This window comes from Periplaneta americana, chromosome 8 (genome assembly GCF_040183065.1).
Source record: "Periplaneta americana isolate PAMFEO1 chromosome 8, P.americana_PAMFEO1_priV1, whole genome shotgun sequence".
NCBI lineage: Eukaryota > Metazoa > Arthropoda > Insecta > Blattodea > Blattidae > Periplaneta > Periplaneta americana.
In genome coordinates, this window is record NC_091124.1 from 113,589,287 (window position 1) to 113,608,108 (window position 18,822).

General features: G+C 33.3%; 1 protein-coding gene across 10 annotated transcripts in view; it reads left to right on the plus strand.

Moving 5' to 3' along the window:
- sws (patatin like phospholipase domain containing sws) overlaps positions 1-18,822 on the plus strand; it is a 414,790-nt gene that overhangs the window by 239,114 nt on the left and 156,854 nt on the right. The gene's annotated exons all lie outside the window — the stretch shown is intronic.

Genomic DNA, 18,822 nt, shown 5'->3' on the forward strand with positions numbered 1-18,822 from the left:
CACAAATACTATATACTTGATATATAAAAAAAAAGATGATTCTCCAACATATCTACATTACAATGGGAATACAACAAACCCTGACTTTACTTGCTTCTTCAGATATTTCTCACCTAGTATGAAGAAAAGTTTTGAATGACATAGGAACAAGTCACAAGATCATTATTCACTATTACTTTCAGAAATAAATTTAACTCTTCATTAAAAAAGCCAAAGTGTTCCCGGAACTTTAAAAAAGCAAAATGGAACGAATTCGAAAACTAAATTTATTTGTTTGTTTGTTTATTCATTCATTCATTCATTCATTCATTCATTCATTAAAGAAAGATGATTCTCCAACATATCTACATTACAATGGCAATACAACAAACCCTGACTTTACTTGCTTCTTCATATATTTCTCACCTAGTATGAAGAAAAGTTTTGAATGACATAGGAACAAGTCACAAGTAACAAATCACTATTACTTTCAGAAATAAATTTAACTCTTCATTAAAAAAGCCAAAGTGTTCCCGGAACTTTAAAAAAGCAAAATGGAACAAATTCGAAAACTAAATTTGTTTGTTTGTTTGTTTGTTTGTTTGTTTGTTTGTTTGTTTGTTTGTTTGTTTGTTTGTTTGTTTGTTTGTTTGTTCGTTCGTTCGTTCGTTCGTTCGTTCGTTCATTCATTCATTTAAACAAAATATAATATAAACAGAAGAAGTTTTAGCTCACCCCTGAAAGAGTAAAACTCGTGCTCAGGAGCAGATTCCTAAATTGAAATTAAGAAGTGTATAATACAATTTGTGTGATGTCTACTGCATAATAAGAATATATACATTTAAATGTACAATTTTTCATTATTTTTAAAATCCATACATAACTTTTTAAATTTAATACTAGAACTTTTAGAAGTGACAAGTTTAGGATATTTACATATAAATTTGTTATATATTCTTGGGCCTGAATTACTACTATGATTAAATAACGTAGCAGTGTTGCATTTTGGTTCAAACAATCTTAAAGAATTCCTACCTTTTGTTTCATAACTATGAGAATAGAATTAAAAATTATTTCGATATTTATGTATTAATTTTATTAATACAATATGATAAATTTGTCTTATTTTAAGAACTTTGAAGTCTAAAAACAATTTTTGAGATGGAAAATCAATAGGTTTATGAAGACATTTTAATTATTTTCTTCTGTAATAAATAAAGTGGATTAAAATTGGTTTTAAATAAGCTACCCCATCCTATAATTCCATACATAATTACAGATTTAAATAAAGTTAAGTATATTGTTGGCCGGTTTCACCAAGCTTCTTTAAATCAGCACAAACATTTTTGTCAACAAACGGGTCATTTAATTTTAACGAGAGCTTTAAAAGTTGACAGTTTCTATAATCTGTAAAATTAACGTGCATTTACTAACGTGGAGATTTCGTACTTGAATCTTGCATGTTATATTTCTCGTACGACCATGACTTCGAAATCGCGAATTTCATTGGTTACATATGATCACGGCCGACTTTGTTTTGTTTGGTATGAGAAAACAATAAATGTTAGGCAAACAGGTAAGAGGCAGTAATTTCAAGAACATCTAAGAGTTCTTGATATTCTTCCTAAATACAACATGTTATCATACTGTAATTAAAAATAAAAGACAGATGGAATAAAGTTAAAAAAGAAGAGATTTGGGTAACATATGAAAAAGAATTAAATAATTTTCTAAATGTAAATACAAGAAATGTAGATGGTAACCTTAAAAGTAAATCCAAGAAGATATTTGTGGACGATAAGATGGACAGCTTTAGAATTTGATGCCACAATTATATATATATATATATATATATATGGCATTCTCTCCATTTGTTCTTAGGCCTAAGTTTAAGACGCGAAATCGCCTCTTCCATAAATTGCATATTACTTTTAAACTATATTTCATGCAGACTTTTATAGGTACCCTGTAACAATTCTGTCCTGCTTATGTGGCGGGATTCAGGAGAGGTGTCATTAAATTAGATTTTAAGGGGTATGCATTCCTAAAAGTAAGGCTCTTTGCACCCTTCCCATTTTAAAAGGCATCTTCCTCTTACATCTTCGGAATGTTATGCTATCGTGTACTGACTCTGACCATCTATTTACAATGTCGCTAAAACTAGCACTGAGGTATCGTAGTTATGATGATTTCGGAAGTGAACATGGATTGTTTATGTGGATATGCAGTTGATCGTATATGCAAAGCATAACACAATCCTAAACTAACCAAACTTAACTTTTCGTATGTGCAAGGTGTATAAGTCAAGTATGAAGGAAACTCCTCAGCGCTAGTTTAACCACAGTTTCTCTATGCAGAGTTTTGAATATGAAATTGTTTCAATATGAATGAAAAATAGGATATTCTATTGTAGAATCTTTCGTCCATATTACTGCCAGGAGATACGATTGAAACTTGTACAAAATCTATCGTGTCAGTGACAACAGAAAATTTATGGTAGCTATAGGCCTATCATAAAAATAATGAATGTATTGTGGTCATAATGTTGATAGTACGTCTGATACTTTATTCACATATCTAGACAATACAGCTTGTGACACTGTGTTCATATCACCAATTACTATTCTGAAACTTCCCATAACATAAAATCTTAAAGTGAGAAAAATTTGTTGAAGAGGCGTTAAGTGGGTGATTCCTATCTGTCGTATTCTAACCTATATTCAGTTTCTTCTATAATCATTCTTTCTTACTACTTATTTCCTTAATGTGTAGCTTTCGTGGAATTCTTTAGGACTTAAATCTTCAAAATCATTATTCAGAGTGTTATTACCACATATAACTTCGCCATTATGTTTAAGTTTTCAATAAAGAATTTCAGCATCGAATACGTCCGCCATGTTGTTGACTTTTTAACTCATCGTTACTGTTTTAACGCGACAAATAGGTCCTAATAAATTAACGATGAATTTGTAGATGAGTTAGCAATAATGGTGCTTGGTGAATCACAAAAACTGGCTAACGTACCATTAAATTATTTAACGAAACGTTATAATGATAATGAAGGTTGGTTAAACTGGCCATGTGTGTAATAAACGTATTGACAAGTAATTCCTCAATAAAACAAAATAATATATTATTTTACGTAATTTATTACAAAGGTAATTAATGTGTTGGTTCCGTTTTAAATGATTGTCGAAAATTATGCCTAAATATTTAACTTTAGAGGACTCCTTAATAATCGGACATTTACATTGCATAAGGCAACAATTAGAGTTACATAATTTAATACACAATATAGATGTAGGAAGTTTTTTTTACATTTTTCAAATAATGAGAATGGAATAATTATGGTTTTATTTTCGTTGATAGAAAGATATTGAAAATGGCCTTTCAAATATAATATTCGATTTCAAAGAAACATAGGATCTGTAAACGGAGAAAAATTCTCTCCGGCGCCGGGATTTGAACCCGGGTTTTCAGCTCTACGTGCTGATGCTTTATCCACTAAGCCACGCCGGATACAATCCCGATGCCATTTAGAATCGTCTCAGATTAAGCTCCATCTCTTGGGTTCCCTCTGGTGGCCGCCCTCTGCACTACGTCATAGATGTCTATGAACGTAGGACCGAAGTCCATACATGTGTTAAGGTGCACTCAGATGAGTGACTGATTGGCCGGGATCCGACGGTATGGGCGCCGTCTTAAATCACAAAGTGATTTATTACGCATATCATAGCTGAAAACCCGGGTTCAAATCCCGGCGCCGGAGAGAATTTTTCTCCGCTCCATCACTCTTTCATCATGTGATGACGCAGAATATCTGCATGGAAATATCATATGTACTTCGGTACATCAATATATATAGGATCTGTAAGGTAATCTGCGATATAATTTTGAAAACTGCCAAAAGTACATTCCTAGAGGAAAGTTATATAAATATAAACCATTCTTGTCAAATAAGCTCACTGAATTATAAAAAAAGAAAGAGAGACTGCAAGACAAACAGCTGAACAAACGAAGCAAATATCGAATGTACAAGTATGGAGAAAAATAGCTGTCCAAATGAAAAAAAAAAAAAAGAAAAAAAAACCGTGTTTTCAAAAATTTATAGAAAACCTAGACTACAGAAACAATAGCACGAAAGTTCATAAATATATATCAACCCAAAATAACAATCCAAGAATGCAAAAAAAGAGAACCATCAAAATTGTCTAATGAAACTCTATATGATGATCACAAAATAAGTGATGTCTTAACCAAACATTTTACTAAAAAGAACTGCAAAATTAAAAAGCATAAACATGAAGAAAAAATTAAACAGAACTTGAAACAATATCCGAAATCATAAACAAAAATAGTCTCTATTCAATTCAGATTTCACTATACAAGAATCGGGACAGTCTATAGTTAAATTAAAAAACAAAAAACAACCAGGTCCTGATAATATTTTTGGAGAATTTTTAAAACATTTAGGACCTAAGTCATTGTCCACCTGTCTCTGTCCTATTAATCAAATTTGGAACACCAATGTACACTCTGCATGGAAAAAAAGCCATTATAATTCCGATTTTGATAACCAAATAAACCTGCTGATAACATATCTAGTTACCATCCAATTCATTATTCTCTAAGACAATGGAGCGAATGGTTCAAGCTATTCTTATAATATGGTATTTAGAAAAAAATAATCAAATATCACAAGCCCAAGCTGGATTTCGACCACACCACTCCACAATAGAAGAAGAAATAAAATATTCTTTAGATACACGCAATACTTTCACAACAGTCTTTCTTGACTTTGAAGGTACTTTTGGGTCAATTTGGAAAATTAAACTGTTGGATAAAATCATGAATTTGAATATGAGAATATGCTACGATGAATTTACAGCTTCATTAATCAAACAGTTTGTACAACAAAATATGGTAATGTAATATTAAAGTACAAACAAATGAAAATAGGCCTTCTTCAAGGTTCAGTACTTAGTCCAACACTTTTTAATACTATGATAAATGACTTACCATTAGAACTAAACAAAAATGAAAACATGTTGGGAAGCAGCAAAACACCAGAATAACCGGCTCTGGGTATGATCAGTTGTGTGTAAAGTGTCCACAAGAGGTCACTGTTTCTTGTAAATGGTGCCATTTGAATGATCGCCATATATGTATGAAAATACCCTTCTATTGATATAGCAAAATGAGTCATTCTCAGTGTGTAATTCTGCACATGCAATGAAATGCATGTAAGGAATATAAATTTTATATGTGTAAATACTCGAATTGAGTGGGGAAAAAAGATACCGTAGAAAAACATATTCAAACTATATTCCATATTAAAAATAGATTAGATTAGATTAGATTTAGATTAGATTAGATCTTTATTAGCCGAATAGAATTACAAGCATTCATGGCGTCGTCAGTACACAAGAAAAATGACATAACATACAATATAATACAAAATTAGACTTAATTCTAAATAAATTTAACAATTTAATATTATAGGACAAGCTTGATCTTCAGTCTCCACTGTTCTATCTAGTATCTTCTCTTTTTGCTTTTCCCTGTCTTTTCTTCAACTGTGAGTTACCTGAAACATAAATGGTCAAGGGCAGTATCAAGAAACGTTAAATTCTAAAATTTTAAATTTAGATATTCATTTGTGCAAAATGGCATATGTGTCAATAAAATGTTCTTTACCTCTTTTTTGAATTTTCTTATGTTAAGTTCTTTGATTTTCTGTGGAAGTTTATTATATAAATTGCTGCCTCTATGTGATATGCTGTTAAGACTTCTGGTAAGCCTGTGGTAATTCAGATGTATGTTTTGGGATGTTCTGGTGTTATACTCATGATATGTTGAATTTGTTTTAAAGGAATCTATGTTTTGATGAATAAAGCACACTGTTTCTAAAATATATATGCAGGGTACAGGTAAGATTTTTAGTTCTCTGAAAATTTTTATACTTTCAGTCCGAATAGGAACATTTTTAATGATTTTGAGTATTCTTTTCTGCAATTTGAGGACTTGTGTCACTTTTGGTGAAGATCCCCAAGTAATAATGCCATATGATAATATTGAATGAACATATCCAAAATAGACTGATATTAAAAGTTCTATGGATGATATCTTCGCAAGGACTCGAAAAGCATAACATAAGTGACTCAGCTTCTCAGTTAGATGTTGTATATGCTTTTCCCATGTTAGACTGGAATCTATCCATATACCTAAAAATTTAGAGCATTCTACTTCCTTAATTATGGTATTACTAAGAACTATGTGAATCTGGTCAGTTGGATATTGATTGAAAGATACATAGACAGTTTTATTTACATTTAATTTAAGCTTATTATTTGCTAGCCATTTGTCTAGTTTCGTTGATGTTGCATTAATTTTCATTTGCAAGTTCTCTTCCTTATTATCACTCAGTATTATGTTTGTGTCATCTGCAAATAAGACAGTTTTCCCTTCAGTTATATTTAACGGGAGATCATTTATGTATAGGAGAAATAATATTGGACCAAGAATTGAGCCTTGAGGGACACCATGGGGCATAGGAACGGATTTTGATTTTACTGAGCCAATTTGTACAACCTGTTCCCTATTGCTTAAGTACGAGATGAACCAGTTCCCTGCTAATCCCCTTATGCCAAATTGTTGTAGTTTCCAGATTAGAATTTCATGATTAACCATGTCAAATGCTTTGCTAAGGTCCAGGAAAAGTCCAACGGTTTGTTCTTTATTGTTTTTAGCATTGAGGATTGATTCAATAAACGATATTACAGCATTATTGATTCCTTTACCTTTTCTAAAACCAAACTGAGAATTTGACAGTATATTATTATATTCTAGGAATGAGACTAATCTGTTGTACATAACCTTTTCAAGGACTTTCGAGAACCCAGATAATAGGGATATAGGCCTATAGTTCTCAATATTTTGTGTAACTCCCTTCTTAAAAATTGGGCAAACTTTTGCTACTTTAAAGATCTCTGGAAATTTACCAGTGACTAAGGATAAATTACAGATGTCTGTCATTGGCAGAGCTAGAAGATGATTACAAGCTTTTATTACTGCATCTGGGATTTCGTCAATTCCAGATGCCAGGCTACATTTTAGGTTTCCCATTATTTTGTGAATTTCTTCTGTGGTTACTGGTTTTAAAAAAATTGTACTTTTACTCCCTGTAAGTTGAAGGGTTGGCTGTGGATTCCTTGTTGGTGCAGGTTCTAAGGTTTGCGTAACATTTGCAAAGTAGTTATTAAACACTTCAGCTAATTTATGTGGACTCTTAATTAAGCTGCCATTGTTTAATAATTCAATATTGACTTTTGCTGTGTCTGATTTTTTCCCGCTTTCCCTTTTTACCACATCCCAAATTGCTTTACTTTTATTTTCTGCTCTCAAAATGAAGTCCTGATTGTAATTTAATTTTGCCTTTTGGATTACTTTTTTTAGGATGTTACAATATGTTTTATAATATAGTTTGAGATTTAAATCATTTGTATATTGACATATATTGTGCAATTGTCTTTTCCTTTTACAAGAAATTATGATTCCTTTCGTTATCCAATTTTTTTATTTATTCATTTTGTTTGAAAGAATAATTTTTTAAATTGGAAATGCAACAGTTGGACAAGGAACGTGAATAAGAACAGCCGTCTGTTTCTAAGAGTCAGGCAACAATAACCTTAGTGGACAACAAAATTAAAAAGGCAAAAACTTAAAAATTCTAGTTTATTGGTAACACAGTTCGAATATGTTCAAAGACCAACATTTCAGTACATAAGTTGGACCACCCTGTAATTCGAGAACATTTAAAAAAAGTATTAAAAAAGGACTCCAGAACATAGCTGTGCTATACTGAAAGCTACTATGTGCAACTAAAAATAATGAAGTAGATTGTGTTCTGCATTTAATTTTTACTTCTCTGTTGGTAACAATGAAAACAAAATATAACAAAAATCTGAATCACAAAGAAATCTGAATATCACTATATTTTCATTATTGCATGCAGCCTTGCAACTGGACCCTGTACTCTCGTTTTCGTTCTGCTTCCGACATAATGGGTCTGGTATCAAAGGCATGCATACGCAATTTTGATCGAAATTTAGGATCAGTTCTTGTATTTTTCGCGCTCTTTCCAAATCTATGGTTCGTTTATATCAGAAGCTGTCATTTACATGCTTATGTGAACGTTAAAATTGTTACTTTCATAATTGAACACCTCCATACATGGTTTGTTTCAAATGCTGACATGACCATTTTAGCCAATCAGATTTCTGGAAATGGCTTAAAACTGTCACCCTTCTGGAATAGAAAATTCTCAGAATAAAAAAAAAAAAAAAAAAAAACGAGAAAACGCAAAGGAAAAAACTGAGAAGACTAAAAACATTGACATTCAAGATTGGAGGAAAGCAGCAGCAAATCTTAGGAAGGAAATAATGTACGCAAAAAAAAAAAAAAAAAAAAAAAAAAAAAAAAAAAAAAAAAAAAAAAACACGAACATTTTTGGATAACATTGATTATAGAACAGATAGTGGAAAAGTACACATTTTCATTGCTTCATTAAATAAAAAAAAACACACAGAAACAACCTATTATATACAAAGAGAAAACTTTTAATAGATGATAAATACATAGCAGATGCTTTTAGTAAAGTTTTTGCTTCCTCCTCCAAGTGAAGATCAAATAACAAGAAGGTCCTTAAGAGAAATGTTAAGGATAAATTCAAAGTAAAACATATGGAACAAATGATACATTACACACCATATTTGATATGAATTAGCTTCAGAAAGCCGTTGCTCAATTACAGTCCAAGAAGAGTCCAGGTCCAGATAAAATATCTGGAGAAATGATTAAACATTTTGGCACAGTCACTCTTAGGAAATGTTTAGACATCGTCAACTTAATATGGAGTACATCCATAATACCAGTAATGTGAAAAAAAGCTGTCATAGTCCCTATTCTTAAAACAAATAAATCACCAAATCAAATTGAAAGCTTCCGACCTATATCACTTACCAGTACTCTAGCTAAAGTAATGGAAAAAATGGTTTGCAATCGTCTCATCTGATATTTGGAAACTCAAAACATAATAGCTAAAGAACAGACAGGATTTAGAAAATATCAGTCAACTTCACAACAAATTAGTAGGGTTAGCCAAGAAATTGAAGATTGTTTGGACAAGCAACAAACAATATTGGCTGTTTATGTCGATTTCAAAAGTGTTTATGATTCTGTACCTCGACTCAAACTTTTGGAAAAAATGTCTATTATTGGAATACATAATAAAATGCTAAACTGGTTCTACAATTTTTTGAATCAAAGATTTTGTGCAACAAAATTCAATGAATACCTATAAAAATATAGATAAACTCACAAAGGCCTTCCATAAGGGGCAATATCTAGTCCTATACTTATTAATATTTTCATCAATGATTTACTCGTATCATCTGAGTTAAACAAAATAAAAAATGTTAAATTTGCACTGTATGCCGATGACATCAGCACCACAAAAGAAACATATGCATCTATCAACAGAAATGAATAAAACCCTATTGAAATTACAAGATTGGTGCTTTAAGAATGAGATGAAATCAACTCGTCTGAAACCAAATACCAAGTTTTTACTCTTTGTCATACAAAACCCAGAGTCTTATTGACATTTAATAACAAATCCATAGAAGAAACAGAAGCTTACACTTACCTCGGTGTGACAATGAACTCAAAACTTACATGGAAAAAACATATTAAAATGTTACAAAGAAAGCACAAAATAGACTGACAGTGATGAAAAGACTAACTGAAAATAAATGGAGTTGTTCAGTACATACACTAAATACAACCTATAAGACTTATGTCAAACCATTTTAATGTATGGCAGTGAAGTTCTTATATCTACGACACCAACACGACTTAATTAAATAGAAATGGTCCAGAATCAAGCTAAGAGGATAATTACAGGTGGTGTTAAATCTACACCCACCACAGCCATGCAAATAAGTACTAATATTATCCCTATTAAAAACGAAATTGAGAAACCAAATCTTATTTTATTTGAGAAATTAAAGCGAATTCCAAACAATTATTTTTGGAGGAACTACAAATATTCTGAACGGAAACTCAAAACACAATCTGGCTTCTTACAGGATATTTATAAATTACAAAGTAAATACAATGTACAAACAATTGCTAATATAGAAAAGCTTCTACTCCCAGTACACCCACTCTCTCAGCCTGAAATTAAATATGAAAATGATCTGATACAATACATCACTGCAAAACGTGACATCGAGCAATCAGTATTAAAATCATTAGTACAAGATACCCAAAATCTGAATGGCTTCATATTTATACAGATGGATCTCTTCTTGATAAACACAGTAATGCTGGAGCAGGAATCTGCAGTGACATTTTTAGCTTTTACATATCTCTTGGAACACTGCCCACTCATAATGATGATGAATTAGAAGGAATCAGTACAGCCCTGACACAGCTTTTTCATTACATACAAAAAATTAACAAACTGGTTATATTTAGTGATTGAAAAACTGGACTTCAAACACTAATATCAAATCCCCCAGAAAACAGACAAGTAAGAGAAATTCTTTCTGCTCTTAAAATGCTAAAAGGGTTTCATAAAGAGGTAGTTTTTCAATGGATACCCTCACAGTGTGGAATAGTAAGTAATGAGAAGGCTGACTTCCTGACCAAAAAAGGAACAAACATCAGACAAACTCAAAATAATATAATCTCCTTTCATGCCTCAAAAGTCAGGATCAAACACATAGTCCAGTCCTTTTGTAAACAGGAATTCCTGAAGAAAAGCGAAGGCAAACCTTGGAACACTCTATATTATTATGATGTACCAAAGTACATATGATATTTCCATGCAGAAATTCTGTCATCATATTATGAAAGATGAGTGGAACAGAGAAAAAATTTCTCTCCGGCACTGGGATTTGAACCCGGGTTTTCAGCTCTACGTGCTGATGCTCTATCCACTAAGCCACACTGGATTCCCATTCCAATGTCAGATTGAATCTTCTCAGTTTAAGTTCCACCTCTTGGGTTCCCTCTAGTGCCCTCACATATTTCCGGAAATATCATACGTACTTCGGTACATCATAATAATATATGATATGCGAAAAATAATCACTTAGGACTGTATTCATAGACATTCTTAGTGCAGGCTTCCGGTAGATGATCAGCGAACTAACGTTTTTCGTATTCATAAACCAGTGTTAGCGATATGATATGATATGAATCCTGTACAAGTAACCAGTTGATAGCCGGGGCTAGTTTAGCGCGCTCATAGTGTGGGCTAGTGAAATGTTTATGGTGATTTAAGACGGCGCTTACTCCGTCAGATCCCGGCCAGTTAGTCACTCATAACGAGTGCACCTCTGCACATGTATGGACATTGTGCCATTGTCATACATATATGTGATACAGTGCATGAGGGTAGGCCACTAGAGGGAACCCAAGAGGTGGAACTTAAACTGAGAAGATTCAATCCGACATCAGAATGGGAATCCGGTGTGGCTTAGTGGATAGAGCATCAGCACGTAGAGCTGAAAACCTTGGTTCAAATCCTGATGCTGGAGAAATTTTTCTCTGTTCCACTCATCTTTCATCTTGGAACATTCTGCTAGACAGTAATAACATTCCAGATTTACCACGAAAAAAGGCTGTTGCTATATTATGCTTCACAACTGGACATAATTGTCTCGCCTCTCACCTACATCGAATTAATATCTACCAGCATCCACAGTGCAACCTTTTAGAAATCAGAACTCCATCATGGATAAAGAACATTTGCTACAGTGCCCAGAAATAAAGAAAATAGATGCTGATTTACCATCCCAGCTCACCAAATACTGTTGGGATGCCCACAGGAGAATGGAAGAAATCCAAGATCCTTAGCATTGGTCAACAATGCATTAACAGTAATGAAGTGATGTCGTCCAAACCAGTGCCGTATTTCGCTCACCTCTGTACAGCTTTCACAAGGTAGCCCACCATTGATTGATTCCATGGTATTCATACATGGCTTCGCAGCTAGAATATGAAACATGTCAAAGAAAAATCTTAATAGTACTACAAAGTCTTAATTATAGTTATAGTCACAGTCTAGTTGAAATATATAGAAAAGAGTTTTACAATATACTAGTACAGATAAAATACTTAATGCAAGACATAAGCCTCAAAGTCACACATCATTCATTCATTCTTTAATCACGTGATGAATTGCACACTGCCACTTTTCTACACTGATCGCTAATAACTGCTCTCTTATCAGCAGTTTTGAAAGTTTTATTGTTTGCAACATAACAGTAATCTTTCAACAGAACCCACACTAAATTTATTGCATTAATATAGTGTGGCTCACATATTTTGCTGTTTGATTTATTTTGTTCACTTCACTCTCAGTTTCAAAGAGGTTCACCAATCACAGAAGCTCCATTTTTGGTTCCTCTGCTTCTACAATTACATTTCTTGAACTTAGTCATTCAATTATAGCCTTATTAGACAATGGGCTATTCCCCAGATTTAATTTAGGTAGAGTGTTTTCAAACTACTCTTCAAATAATTCATTATTCATATCTTTATGTTAGATTATTACAAACTTGCTCCAAACAAAGCACCAGTGTTGGTCTTTAACACATTATGTTTGTCGTCGCCTTTCCATATAGAGAAAAAAGTGTCTGGAGTATGAAACGCACTAAATCGTCTGTTGGATTCATTGTAATTAACGAAATAACTATATTCTTACGAACAATTGCACACATCACACAATAATAATTACAATCACAGAAATATATAGAGTTAACATTCAAAACCATGTCACAACTGGTGAACTGGTGCCAAAAATTGAAATAGCATGTATGCGAACACACTTAAAATAAGTGAAGGAAGAAATCCCAGCATTATGTTGAGAACATTGCCTGACATGAAAAAGATGGTCAACACCTAATGAGTCAGTTATGGTTGGGTTGCAATGGCAACCACCTTACTTCCTCATCCCTTTCTGGCTGGACATAGATGACATGCACTAGGTCTCACTCCTGAAAACGCATCATAGCTTGCAAATGCCGATAAATTTAAGTCTTTGGCCCATATCACACTAGGATGCTACAACAGCTCTGCTGGCAGTGCTGCTAGCATCTGTAGGGTCTGCCAGCGTAATGCCAACAAGCTGCCAGCGTGTGCTACAGTCTCAACATGGATGTTGTAATGTTAGTAGGCCTACTCGTTGTCTGTATTTGTCATCGTTGAAGTAAAAAGAAAAGGAAAAAGGGTCTGCTGTGGGTGCATCCTTATGTTGGCGATCGTAACACACATGGTTTGCTTTTTATTCTTTTCTTCAACTTGCGATTCCTCTAATCATCAGACGAATCCCATATCGCTTGTCTGTTTTGTAATTTTATAATGAACTTTTCTGTATCAAATTGGCCCGCATTTGACCGATTGACACACTTTACTTACAAGAAATTTAGTATACTCAGAATTGACACACAAAATCTTTACACAATTTATTGACATTAAAAAAAAAAAAAACATTGTTTTTACTTACAGTTTTTCTATTCAATAAAGTTTGCATACTGATGGTTTGCATAGCATTAATTTCGCATATCTAGTTTGAATAACCTATTGGTAAATATTATAAAGATAAGAACAATTAATGTGAAACATTCTATAGAGAAAGATTGTGGCTATATGATCTGAAGTATTAAAAAATATGTCCTTCATCCTTATATTGTTGGTATATTTTAACTGTACATTTAGTCTTCTATTGATCCTCGCATATCGTGTATCCTTCCAGCATAGAACTTAGTTAACATCTAGTGTAGGTATATGTTCCGGGTTGTCTTGTTTATGTTTTTGGGGAAAATGTATGTTTTTCATATGATTAATGAACAATGAATATTTAGGTTAATATTGGTGATGGAAACTTTACATTGTCCTAAACACTGAAGGTTATCATCATCATGGGATGCATATAGGTCTACTACTATATCTCGTTACCAACTGGTACATTTAAGTTTTGCAACAGAAACAACCAATCTACTCTCAATGTGACCATCTACTCATGGGTGATATGATATTATTTTGGGGTTTGGCGATATCTATGGCTGAAGGCAATGTTTCATTAATTTTTTAAGTGAATTTTCTCGTAAAATTCTTTGCAGTAAGAAAAGTTCAGTACCACAACCATCCGGGTATCAAATTGTCCATGTTGCAAAAAAACACAACACTGGAACAAGGTGGTAGCAAGGCAACAAGTGGCATTGGAATGTGAGATGCCTAACCTAACCGCATGTATTTTGATGGCAACAATGCCACAAGCCCAGTTGTTCGGACTGGCAGCGATGCCAAGTGTGAGATTCACCTTTAGTTTCTCTGTTTTGTTACTGGCAGCACTGCCAGCAGAGCTGCCGTGGCATCCCAGTGCAATATGGGCCTTTAAATGGCTGAGTGTGAGTGCAAGGAGATACCTAAGTGTTAGTTATAGGACACATACAGTACAAAATTACAAATAATTATGAGCCCCATAATGAATGCATTGATTTTTGGAAAAGAATAATCTATTTAAAAAAAGTAGGTGACTCTGTGGTTCAAACACGTCAATGGAGAACCGCCACTGTCTTATTGTAGAACTACATTTTTGCACGCTGTAGAATGTTGTTTTCAGAAATCATTCTACCAATAACAAGGGTGTGAGTACACTTGCGTTTGTTTACATCAAGATTAAAGTCACTGGCATAGCTCTGTCAGCTAAGGTGCTTGCCTACCGATTTGGAGTTGCGTTCGGGTGCGGGTTCGATTCCCGTTTGGGCTGATTACCTGGTTGGGGTTTTTCCGAGGTTTTCTCCAACCGTAAGGCAAAAGTCAGGTAATCTATGGCGAATCCTCAGCCTCATCTCGCCAAATGTTATCTCGCTATCACCAATTCCACCGACGCTAAATAACCTCGTAGTTGATATAGCGTCGTTAAATAACAAAGTAATAATCAAGATTAAAAGTACAGTGAACAGACTTCAGTTGCTTTGGATGAGTACATTTCTTCATATTTATTTAGTTAATTTCTTCTCATTTGCTTATCATCTATTCTTACAGGCTGGAATAGTTATATTATGGAAATCAGAGTCAATAACTCTACCATAACTGGTTACCTATCAATTTGATTATGCTAATATACTATTGCTATTCAAGGCTACATCAATAAAATACCAGGTCCATGTTACGTAAGCATCTGATCATCCTTCAATTTAAAAATAATATGTATTTTGGGATCTATTGCATCTGTGCCTTTCCCCCTTAATTTTTTACCTGATGTCAACATTCCATGTGTCTACAATCTTCTTAGTCGCAGCATGACTTCATCTATTTACTGTAAAAACTAATAGCTCATTATGAAATACTCATAAATACCTAGTTCTGATGAGCTCATCTTTCATCATTGAGTTTTCAGTGTTTAAGTAATTTTAAAAATTATGTGTATAATAATACTTACTTATCACTGGTCAACAAAATTTGAACTTTTGTCTGTTAAAAGGGAAACAATGGGTGATTCTAAGTGACTTTTTTGTGCTGATTTCAAATCTTTTTACAGAAGTTTTCCATCACCCAGGGTTTTAGAGTAATCATATGAAAAATATTTTTCGTATCTATATATTATAGTATTGCGATATCTTGCAAACATTTATTGACCTAAAATATATGTGAAGCATATTTTCGGCTGTATTTTGCTTAATGAACATCTTTCTTCAGTATCCAACAATAGTCTGCCAACATATTTGATCATCATTTACCCTGGTAGCGCCTTTCCATTTCCACTATGTCCTGGTGGAAACGCTTCCCGTGTTCGTCGCTCACAGCCCTAGCTTTTCAGGAAAGAAATCGAGATGGGATGCAGAAAGTGTATTTTTTAAGACATATTACATCCCATGATCTTATAGTTCTCAATCATCTCACTGATAAGTTTTCTGTAGTTCTCAGACCTGAAGTTTCCTAAAAAGTTCGTGACAATATTTTTGAAATACAACCATGCAGCTTCTTCTCCATATTTAACTGGTTTTCAAATTGCGTACCTTTTATCAATTCCCTTATTTGAGGTCAACAAATATTCCTTCTTTTAGTTTAGCTTCACTGATTCTTGGGAACTTATTTTTCAGGAAGAGAAATGCACTGCCATCACGATCCATTGCTTTCACAAAATTCTTAATCAAGCCTAGTTTGATATATAGTGGAGGCAATAAGATTTTTTCAGAATTTACAAGAGGTTGATGAACATTTTCTTGTCCTGGATTAACTGACTTCCTATTTGGCCAGTTCTTTTTTATATAATGATTACTTTTATCTCTGCTATCCAACTTGCACAAGAAGCAGCAAAATTTAGTATAGCCAAGCTGTAACCCAAGTGAGATAGCTATTACTTTCAAATTCCCACATATCTGTCAATAAAAATTGTCACACTTGATAGTGGGTAGTAAGAGCTTCATATTCTCATAATTTTCATTCATACCAACTGCATGGGCTAAAGGAATGGATGGATATTTGTTTCCATTATAACTCTCCTTTCAAACTTGTTTTCGAGAAGTCTATGAACAAAAACCTATCCTCAGGTTTATGCTCAAAACCCAGTGACTCGAACAAATTCTCAAACATCTTTGCAGAAAACTAGGTCCTCCTCTTTAGAAAACAAATGCTCAAATTCCTTTGGCGTTGGTGAAAGAAACTTACTTTGGTGTTACCTGCAGCAGCTTTCAACCTTTCAATCTTGAGGCGAGTAATTCTGCCGCCTTGCTTTTACTTAAACCAAAATCCCGAACCAAATCATTTAAATCTTCCTGTGTTAGAAAGTGACGTTCATTTATAGTATCATCTTCCACAAAATCTGCATCATTTTGTAATTCATTCTGAACATCAGAAACACTTTGAATTACTTCAGTCAATGTTATATCATCTGGTGGAGTTGGTATGGGAAGCCCTGGCCCATGAAGCACTGGGAGAATTGCAGAAACTAAAGATTGATATTTAACAGTGTCTGGACTTCGAACTTATTCCATATATATTTGTCAAGCAGAAGTAGCAGTCTGTCAAATGATCCTTAGTTTCGTGCCATAATATAGGGACTGCAAAAGGCATATGATGGGATCGTTTAACCAGCCAGCTAATAGTGTTACACATTTAGCACAACAGATTTCCGGGACCCATGTCTTGTTCTGGTCTATTTTGTTGTTAAATAACAGTCATAAGCTCTTCTAACTAGAGGAGTAAAATTTGGCCTCTGCGATTTTAAAGTGAGCTCACCACACACTTAACAGAAGTTGTTTCTATCAATAAGACACTTTCAAGACATGTTTCTTATACATTATACACTTATATACTACTCCTTACAATGCACTATTAGGTACGGTATTAAATACTTCTATCGCAATTCAATTGACAATGGAAGAGAGCACAGGATTAGCTTCTTTCTTTAATGAAAGCTTCTATTCATCTGGGAACTTTACCTTACAATCACAGTTTTGTGAGGAAAATGTCATTGTTGTTATTCGTGGATTCACAGGCAACAATACCAAACGTTACAAGTCAATTGTTGACACAATGTAATGAAATATAAATGTAAAATACACCTTCTAATCAGCATGTTATATACCAAAAATGCTAATAAACAGGAACAAATTTATTTTCAAAATTAAAAAAAAAAGGTGGATGATGGAAAATTTCTGACTTCATTTTTGGAATCAGCAGATGGCAAAACATAAGAAACACCCGAAATAATTTATTTAACAAAATCATTGTTGACTATTGTTACTTACAAATGAAGGGTACACGGGAATAACGAACAAGGTCCATCAAAAATCGAAATTTAGTTAATAGTGCCATCTGATAGTAGAAGGGGAGTACTTTCATGTGGCTGCATTGGTTTTATGTAAGAGCAAAAATTGTCCTCAGTATTTTGGGTTAAAGTTTCTGTATACTTTGGAAGAATGAACAATGTCGCATCCATCCCAAGAAAGAACGAACATTGTCCATTTTAAACACAGACACTAATGCAGACAGCTTTTCAAACTTGATCCTAGAGTCATAGCACATTGCTGATTAGTTTTTTTTTTTACATATGCCAATACAATCTGTATTATACAATAATAATATTATTAAATGACTGTATGATGTTTAGCTGTTATTCTATGTGACAATAAATTCTATTAATTTTCATTAGAACTACTTGTGAGCATAATACAAACAGCTGTACTATTCCAGTGTTCAGATGTCTGTGGTAGGGTATTGATTATTTCCTTTATTATACTTTTATGGTACATATTGTAGTGTTTGTGGTTATTGCAATTTATTTTTATAATGTCTGACGTTAGAGAAAATTAATTATCCGGACCCATTCCATGTTCTGTAAATTCAAGGAAGAGAAAAGTTACAGGACGTGTTACAGATGCATAAAAAATTCGTGCTATGAGTTATATTATGGGAGAAGACTGTAAATATTCTCGTTTTCCGTGTTTTCAGAAAATAAGCCAAAGTGAAAGAAGCGATCTTATTAAACATTTCAATGAATTAGCATCATATGACACTCAAAATGCTCACCTTTCAGGACTAATTTCGGTACTTCCTGTGCAAAGAAGAAGATCCAGAAAAACACAAGCTGAAACTGATTTTCGTAATTTTTCTTATATATATATATATATATATATATATATATATATATATATATATATAATGCGAATAAACAAAGATGGGCAAAATACTGATGTTCCTGTTTGCTATAAAGCAATTGCTCTACATGGAATAACAGGCAGACGTTTAGTCACTTTGAAAACG